We start from the raw sequence: 9,892 nt of genomic DNA, 5'->3' as shown, positions 1-9,892 counted from the left end.
TGTGGAAGTCGGTTTGATTATATGCATCTCTTTCTGTTTTATGTTTGTCCTTCAAATGTTTTTATGAGCCTGACAAAGACAAATTTCTGTCTCTCGTGACAGACAAACTTTAGCTTATCTTAAAAACCGAGCAGCTCAACCTTGATGGCAGCAGACATCCCCATCAGGATGCAGCCGGACACAGACACACACACAAAAGTGGTTTAGGAACAACACAAAAAAAACATGAAGAACAGCCTGAGGTGTTGACCTGGGCTCCAAATTCACTAGAACCCAAACTGATCCAGTATTTGGGATGATCCACAGAGACCCTTCTCCTCAACCCCCCCATAAGATTTGGTTGCAGGACTAACCCAGTTGTGAGCAGTTTTTTTTTTTTCCTGTATCATTTGAAATATGGCCCATAATGAAATCTGAACATGATGTTACTAGACTCTTACACAGATAAGAACTGAGTCGGGATTCGCTGCTGCTGAAGTGTGCCACAGTTTTAAAAGAGTGTTCAAGTACAGTTTGTAATCCCCTTTCTTGTCATCAGTGAAGTCTTAATCCCCAATAAACACAGGAAAAGAGAAATCAGATAGCTGGATAATCATTATATGTTTGGGAAGTCAGTGAGTGCGCTGTGGGATTAGAGGACAGATTTAACCCGAGAGTTGACGGTTAAATTCAGTTATCAAAGTACAAATAAGGTCCGAGGTGAATTCATAAATTGTCCCCTGAAAAATACCTCACGCTGAATGATACATACAGTCTCAGAGTTCAAAATTAAACTGCACAGGGCGTTTTGAATTGAGTGCAAATTTATATTTCATATTTGGAATAAGCTCTGCCCGAGTATTTTAATCCAAACGTTTCAGCCTGCGCTCCTGAGAGGTTTTGGAAATGAGATTCTGCTGTCGTGTATAATCCACTTCTATAATGACTTCCCTGTAAAAAGGGATAGATAGTCTGAGCCCACAGGGGGGTTTGCTAAGTAACTCTGTCAGAGAGCCACTAACTATAAATACACACCGTCTGCTCAGCAGCACATTTCACAGCTCTACTCCGCACTGTAAATAGACATGTTTCTGTGTCCTCACTGTACAGGTGACAAGTCTGAGGCGCAGCCAGCTTAATAGTGGAGGCTCTGTGAGCGACTGCTTTTAGACGCCCTAATGTTTCCCCTTCAAAGAGCCATCTGTGGCTCACAGCTTTATCAGGCCTGCCACTGAATCATTAATAATGAAAATTCCATTATGAAGCCCTAAATCGATTCATGAAGTCGTGCCAAGTGGTGCCCAAGTCGAGGGCTCGAGAAGGCATAGAGGTTCATTTTTTTTAATCAAGCATATTAACGTTGATGAACTCATAGCACATTCACTCTGACGAGATGCATTAATGAGCTCTGAGGAGTGCGGCTACTCCTCTTTCAGGCTGTACCCTCGGCAGAAGTGGTTTGTTATATAAAGAGGAATAACTACGAGACTGCAACGTGACCGCTTTTCCCGTCCAGAGCTCTCTATGTTCAGCACAGTCAAGCTGGTTGTTTCTCTTTAAAAGATGAAATTAAAGCCTGAAACTAAGAGTCTTTTTTTTGCGATTTCAAAACTTCTGGACCACAGTTAGACTATGAGCTCCGTGCACAAGATTGCAGTGACGTTTACCTTGCTATTTGTCGGTGGAGAGATGTGCAACCCAGAAAACTCATTAATTTTACCCATAATCGCTTTAAAACGGCAACAAAATCACCGCAGCACATCTGCCCAAACTAAATTATAAAAGTACAATTGTTGTGATGAGATTTCTTTTAGAGTTGGCCAAGTAATGAGCTCCTAGAACATTACTGATCGTGAATCAAATCATATTTAACATGTCGACGAAGAACTAAAATAACACACAAGAAAAAGACATTAGATTGGTGTCACATCAGTCGAAACAGTGGAACCGATATTCTGTTGGATGAATGGTACAGAAAGCTCACGCATGGAGCCACAACCTTGACTTGAAACATTTCCTCAGCAGAACTTAGCAGAACGAGAGAAAATGTGAACACCATCATGTTGAATGGGCCAAAGGGAAAATGAACCAACAAAAGCAATGTTTACATTTCTTTAGCCAACACTTGGTATAAATGTTGCACTGAGAAAAACTATTCAGGTCATAACAGACATATTGTAAATTATGATACAAATGCACCAATCAGTAGGTTAACCAGACGTCCCCGATTCCTGGGGACAGTCCCCGTTATGGAGAACCTGTCCCCCGACGAAAGCGGTCCCAGAAAATGTCTCAGACGTCAGAGTTTAATAAATGAGAAAATAAAAAAATTAAAAAAAAAAACGCGCAGACTACAACAACGATTATTACGGTAGCGCCAGGAGCATGTTGCGCCCAGACTACAATTATTACGGTAGCGACATTAATACGAATATAAAAATGGACGAATATGTAAAAATAGATGAAACAATAATTGTCCCCGTTTCTTAATTTCATTCAATATCAATTTTACTTGATAACATTTCATTCTTAGCCAGCTAAAACAGCAACACTTACCTTGTTGTAGAGGAGAGGTGATCCTGGTCCTGACATCCCAGCGGATAATATTCCTTTAATGAGTTTTTCAAAACGCTCCATCTTCAAACAGGTTACTTGAAAATAGCAACTTAGTTAAAAAGTATTATGACTAATACATTTCACAGAGCGTCGTTATTAGACCGTTAGCATATGTAAGCTAGCGTCTAACAAACAAACCGCGGCTAGTAGCACCAGGTGTTCAAATTCACCGCGAAAGATTACTGATTACCTGGGATACTGTTCTTCTTCTACTTTTTAGGTTTTATTGGCGTTTGGCAAACAACGTTCTGGTGCATTACTGCCTCCACCTGGTGTGGAGTGTGGTTCAGGACATACCGTATATTACTACGACAAAAAAAAAAATCTCAAAAAAATTAGTAAGAAGTAAGTAAGAAAACGCAAACTGAATCTATAGCACTGACTTCCTGAGTTCTGTTGCAAAATGTCAGTCAAAGCATAAAGCATCTATTATCAATTTGAGATCTTGAACAAAGTGTCTCCTCTCCACCTCATATCTTCATTTTGTTGTTCGTTATTGTTCTTCCTGTCATGTTGTTCCCTATTATAAGTAAGGCTGCGATCAGCGTGTCCAAATCATATTCTTGAGATTGTTTCTTCGTTCCTGTTCTGTCCTGCACGTCTCATGTCTTCTACTTTTCTCTGCACTGAGGTACGTTTGATTTACGTCAAAACACAAGTACAACATGCCATGTGTCAGGAGTATGGGGTATGTTTGGTAAAACAAATAAAAAGAGGGCCAATAAATAAATGAAAACAAAAGCAGGAAAAAAGTTACATTTCATGATGAAAATGCAATATTCTTAATAAATTATATTATTAATAATTATCAAAATAAGATGAGATAAGGTGAGATGGGATTTAACTTAGGGTAAAAATAATAATACTGAAATCCACTGCCTCCTCCTTAAAAGAAAACTGTCAGCAACGTGCGTATATCTGCAGTTACAACAGTAGAAAAGAATATATACACACATGTTCACGGCTTGACCTTTAGGCCTTGTATAACATGTCGACGTATGTGCAGCCTGGAGTAAGTAAACCGAGAAAACCAAGCAACTGAATGCTTCTGTGAATGAAACACAAAGCCAAACACACAAAGAAGCACGCAAACATTACCACCTCAGGACGACCATGACTCATACCGAAAGCACGAACATGTAGATATGTCTACACACACATACACACTATCTATACACAGAAGCATATTACAGGCTATTCAGGCCACTGACTGTACATCATGTAAGCACGACGCTACGGGCTCTGCTCTTCGATGTCAGCTCCTTTGTGATCATACAGCACAGCACGCATAAGATGCACTTTGTGTTACAAGGCCAGAGACCACATTTCCTCCGTAAAGAGCCATTTACATCAGGTTGACTGCTTCATGGAGCTCCCTCTCTTTCCCACAGTCATTTGTCTCATGCGGTCCGCTGTCATCTTATTTTAACCCTCACTTCCTTTCCTTTACACACTCCTCAGAGACCTCGCCGAAGTCTGCTTGTGAGGGTAAGATGTTTTCGTTAGATATTAAAGATGTGGCCATGTTTGATTGAGTCTTGTGAAATCCTGCAGATTTTATCCTAATTGCCTGAGACCCGAGCAAACAAGGAAAATCTGCTGAGCGCAGGAATGAAAACTGGAAACAAACAGAGGTCCGTCGCGTCTGGAGCAACAAAATAAAGAGCGGAGCGGCCCTCCTCCACCGCCCCTCTCCGTCATATCATCCGCACACCGAGGCTCGAGACGAAGCTAGAGAAAGCAAATAGGACGGGGCGCCCTGCGGCCAGCCTCTCAGGACGGTTTAAAAGGCGCAACACTTCCTGAGCCTCACTGAAAATAATCGCCAAAGAGAGGGCAGCCGGTAGAGAAAAAAAATAAATAAAAAGGAAAATGTCTGGGGTGTGTTGATTTAGCAGATTTGCTGCTGAGGTCCTCAGAAATGGCAGCAATGCACATGAAAAGATTGAATCCCACGTCTCCTGCTGATAAAACTTCATCACTGTCAAAGGAAGCGGCGCAACGGGCACAGGAAGAAATAAAGCGGCGCGTCTGCTCTTTGGGTGTTCTCACGCTCATGTATCCACTTGAGCAGAAGGTCACAATGTGGACTCTTAGGATCTAATCCACCCATTTTACAAGTGTAGCTCTGGAGCGGCAGCAGTGAAGACAGTTACTGTGACTTGCGTGGCTGTGTTGTTAGTAGAAAGGAAAAACTTCATGTCATGCTCTGGACCTTTTTTTTAAAAAAAAAACAAAAAAGGCTTTAATCAAACAAATGATTTTAGCAAAAGATACTAATCAGTTGTGCCATGGGAAGTTTTGGAGCTTGCTCCATCTTGCAAATCAGGACAACTTTTACTTTAGTTCTGGTCATGAGACACCCTTCAGCTGCAGGCTGATGAAAATGTTGTCAACTACATCACATTAAACAGACTTCACCCTGACCAGAGAGTATTGTGCGGTTAATCGTACTTTAATCATGATTGTGTTTGCACAAAATTCCTCTTGGTTTCTGAGTTGTCTGTCTGACAAATGTTCCACAAATGTTGTGTATCCAGTCACGCAAAGAGAACTGAGAGGAAAACTGCTAAAATTAGCTCTCAGACTCTATCTAAACCTGCTATTGCATCTGGATCTGGATCCGTTTCTTTGCGTGTCATCAGATCAGTGGAGCTTTATGGATCTAAATCTCCCTAGACTAACAAAAATCCCAGTGGTCAAAATGAACCACTGTGGGTTCTATAGATAAGAGACACCATCAGAATAAAGTGAAGCTAAAATGGCTTTGGGTTGCAGTTTAAAAACCGGTAAGACCTGGTTTCACTATTGGGTATGTAAAGAATTCAAATACTTTGTCATTATGTCAGTTGTGTTCACATTGTGACTGGATCACGATGTGTAAATTCATTTTGAATGTCCTAAGCCTGGAGAAGCAACTTGATAATAACCTCTAAGCCATAGGTCTTCAACAGGGGTCAATGACTCCTAGGGGGTCAGTGGAGGTACTGCAGGGAGGTCACAAAATCTTTGGTTGATTAAACATTTCTGTGTATTTTTTAAATTTTTACCCACAATTTCCCCTACAAATTTAAATGTCTTTAAGTACACAGTAACATGAATGGACTTGGAATGGAATGGAATGCTGGAATGCCAATCACAAGGCCGCATATTATGCTCTGACTCTGTCGGGTTCCCAGCAATTGGCCGAGAGCCTATTCAGTCCCCAGGTGGAATCCCAGGCGCATGTTGTAATATTATCAGAAGAGAAGTTAGCATGTGTGTAATAGTGCATGATATAATGTTATGTTTATGTTTACAGCAGCTGCATAGCCCCCCTATTGTTGCCCATGTTTGAAATAAGGCTGAGTTTAATATAGAACACATATAGTAGGTAGGGGGTCCCTACTTAGTCTCTCCATCAGTTTGGGGGTCCTTGTCTTGAAAAATGTTGAAGACCCCTGCTCTAAACCTCTAAATGTGGATTTTAAAGTAATAAGTGTAATAAGCACAGGGACTGGGGGTGATATTCTGGATCGCCTGTTGTGAACCAGCAATGAAAACCCGCCTGAAAACCCAAACAGAAATGCCACAATTTAAAAGTAAAATGCGTATCCACCATTCCACCTCCTCATTTCTTGAATGAAGTTATTCTTATTCAGGACAAGTTATTCCTCAGCTTGTTTAACAGCCACAGCGGAGGAGCAAACAGGCTTCAGACTAACAGGTTCTATTGTGTGGAGGCGTTGTGCAGCACAGGTTCTTTGTAGGAAACCCATCAGAGCGACTGAAGGAAAATGATCCAGCAGCGTGAATGTGGATTCATGTGCATTCCTGTAGGCACCCCTTTAAATTAGCCAGGTGGACCTAAGTTACTGCTATTGTATTTCCGCGGTCACTCAAAGGCTTGGAAGATAATCTGTTGTTTTTTTTTTGTTTTTCTTTCTGTGCAGGTATTTTCCTTTGATGCTCGGTGCATAGTAATGGTCTCACTAGCTTCTCCATTTTGAAATCTCATACATCTCTCTGAGAGGTGGATATCAATCAAAGAGAAGGCTCCCTCACTCCCCCTCTGGAGTCTGGCCTGTAAAAAAGAAAAAAAAAAGAAAAAAAAATGAAAGTAGTGCATAACGTCTGGGTCAAGAAGCCAGAGGAAAATAATTTAGGGTGGGGGGAGGAAAGGAATGGAGAACAAAGGTGGCGATGCAAAGATTTAAAAGTTTTGGGCCAAATCACTTCTGAGTCTCACCTCTCCGAATGTTTTCAAGAGCAATTCTTCTTAATCCGCACGGAGACGGCCATCGATTATTCCCTGCAACGGCCGAAAAACAAAAACAGTGGGAGAAAAGAGCCCCCGGATAAACAAAGACTTTTCGACTATTCCTGCGCGATCAGAGCATATCATTTATAGTTAATCATCAGAAAACCATCCAGAAGTTGGTGGGTGATTCTGGTGAAGGGGACAGGGGAGAAGGGCTCATTGCATTCTGCAGCTGACCGAATCAATGGTGTGATTAATGGAGCTAATTCTACCTGGACACCGCGGATCATTACTTCCTCCTCTCCATCTCCTCCTTCCCTCTTGTCTATATGGAGGCCAGCGTGGGTAATGTGTTTGCTTCACTAATGAGAGTCCCGCAGAGAGGGAGGCAGAGGACGGCGGAGGGTGGAAGCCACGGACGACAAGTCATCTGGGACCGCAGCCCACCGCGCAGAGATGCTATCGGCTGCAGGCGCTGAAAGTCGTGACCTTCCGTCACTGGCAATGTGCTGACTTGAAATGTCAGCCTGCATACCTGTCTCATGACAGCGTTTCATTAGTCGGCCGCAGCAGAGTTCCAGCCTCTGAAGGACTTTCGGACGGTGGCCGAGGGAGTGATCGACGCAAGAAAACACACACGGACAGAGAAATCACGGCAACACCGGCAAAAAAAGGTCACAACTCGAGCTAATATGCACATTACTGCCAAAGAACTGCAACACCAGCAGGTAATCAGAATACCGGGAAATACACGCAACAACAGAGAATAGTCACATCACCAGCAAATAGTCACGACACCAGCCAACAAGTAGTCAGAAACATGCTGCAAAAAAGCTAAGCATTATCCTTGCTTGATTTGCATTAACGTTTTGGGGGAAAAAAAACAACAAAAAACCCACTTCTTCTGTTGTGTTTCCAGCTGATTTGATGCTTTTGATGCTCCACAGCAGGAAGGACGACCTTGCATTTTATGTCAAAAATGTTTGTTCTCATTGGTGTTTTGGCATGTAAACACGTGGGCCTCTATCTAATCTGACTTTTATTGTTTAGTGTCCATGTAAAGTTAAATCGGAACCTCTAAATGGAAAGATTTCAGTCAGGTTGACGAAAGCAGCCTCTCATTGTACCTAGCTGACAAGCTGTTCTGTTTTTTTTTTCTTCTAATGTTCGCCTATCCATTTGGTTTAAATCTCAGTGTCACTTATTAATATTAAAAGACGACCACGGCATCTTTTAACCCTTTAAGACCTAGGTATCCAAAGTGTCGGAAGTTGCTCTTTCTGGAAAAAAAAAAAAAGTTGCCACTACGGTAATGGTGACGCACTGCTACTGTTGGCTGCAGGTTTGGAGAAATTTGTTGGTAAAACCGAAAGTAGTGACATGTCGCGAAACTTATTCAGGACAAAAGCACAACTTCCCAGCCACACTTTGAATTTTGTCAATAGCGCAAACCACTGCGTTGCGGTAAAGGGTTAAAGAAGCAGAAAAAAGGTTTGTATTGCATGTTAGCTATAGCGCAAATAGGTTGTTTGCAGCTTTGGTTCTAGCAGAAAGCCTGATATACGGTCTAGCATCTGTGCGTGTCCCATTTTCCTTTGTGGGCTTTGGAGCTTTCAGGCCTTTTCAGCCCTTTCAAAGCACAGAGCTGTTCCGCTGCTCGAGATAAGGTCAGCATAAGGTCAGGGCCTGGTTTTCCTGAACCCTGGCAAACTTGACATTTTGGAAAATCTCTTCCGACAGCAACAACAAGTAAAGAATCTGTAGTTGACCTTAACCTTGAGCTCAGTTTCAGAGCGGGACAGGGGTCGCAGCATGTATGATTTCAGCGGAATAACTGCAGAGGCCACCTGAGACCGCCGCTTGAAATACGACTATAAACGGGGAACCTCCTGGGGGTGGGTTTCTCAGGACGACCGCTACAAAGAATGAACTCGTGACCTGTGCAGGAGAAGGGGAAAAAAACTGTCCCACAGGGGCTTGTACAAAAGATGACTGAGGGTGACATTATGAGTCAGCTGAGCTCTTTGACTCCATTAACTATTGAACAACCGTGCTGGGTCTCTTCACCCAGAGCAGAGCGTTACACTTTTTCTTCTGCCTGGTGGTCGTATCTCATCTTTGACGTACAACGGGGGTGAAGGGGAGTGTTGTGTGAGGCTCACTGAGAGAGTAGCGTGTCCTCCTTTTAAACTTTGTGTTACATGTGTTATAGAGTGGATATTCTGTCTGTGAAACTTTTTTAATTGTCACCATCAAAGATATCTTTCATCACACTAGCAGTGTGGCTCTAGGGATGGTTAACCGGAGTCCAAATTGAAATTGGGAGAATTAAAATGTCTCAATAACTGATCTGCATGCTGATTTTTAATGCATTCATGGTCCCGTGAAGATTCATCCCATTTCGTATAGCATCACCGTAAGGTCTTGTGTTTGTTTGTATCAACAATTAGAAAATTGACCTACAGTTTGGTCAAGACATTCATTGTACCCAACCTCCAGGTCTGAGTGTTGAAACCCATGTGGAAGTGACCCCCATAGACAGGGGGGGCTCTAGCTTTGGGTGACAAGCGACAAGCCCTAACTCTAACCCTGAGCTAACAGGTAGCAGAGAGTTGGGTGGCCGGATCTCAACGTCCGACACGACCCATGTCCATTTGGAATGTCTGAGTATGGCCGGAGTAAAGCTCAACCAACATGGTGACCAATGGGTGATGTCACGATGGGTTTGTCCATAGTGTATACAGCCAATCATTGTACCCAGATGATGGGACATTCACTCTATTTATTACAGAAGATATGTCCTAATAACTTTGTTTTTGTGTTTTAGGAAAATACTGCATATTAGTAATTTGATTTAATTTAATTTTTCGCAAAACCTGAATTTAGTTTTTACCCTGTGGACACTCACGGTGCCCAGAACACTGAATGACTTTGGTGATCCCCTAATTTTTCCTCTATGGAACAGTACAGACATTCATGGTTACCAGATGATGGTTCTTTATGGCTGTTCGTGTAGTATCTGGTTAATAACAATGGTTTTGACTGAAATATCGCAAA

The sequence above is a fragment of the Mugil cephalus genome, chromosome 18 (assembly GCF_022458985.1).
Source record: "Mugil cephalus isolate CIBA_MC_2020 chromosome 18, CIBA_Mcephalus_1.1, whole genome shotgun sequence".
Lineage (NCBI taxonomy): Eukaryota > Metazoa > Chordata > Actinopteri > Mugiliformes > Mugilidae > Mugil > Mugil cephalus.
This window is presented reverse-complemented; position numbering follows the sequence as displayed.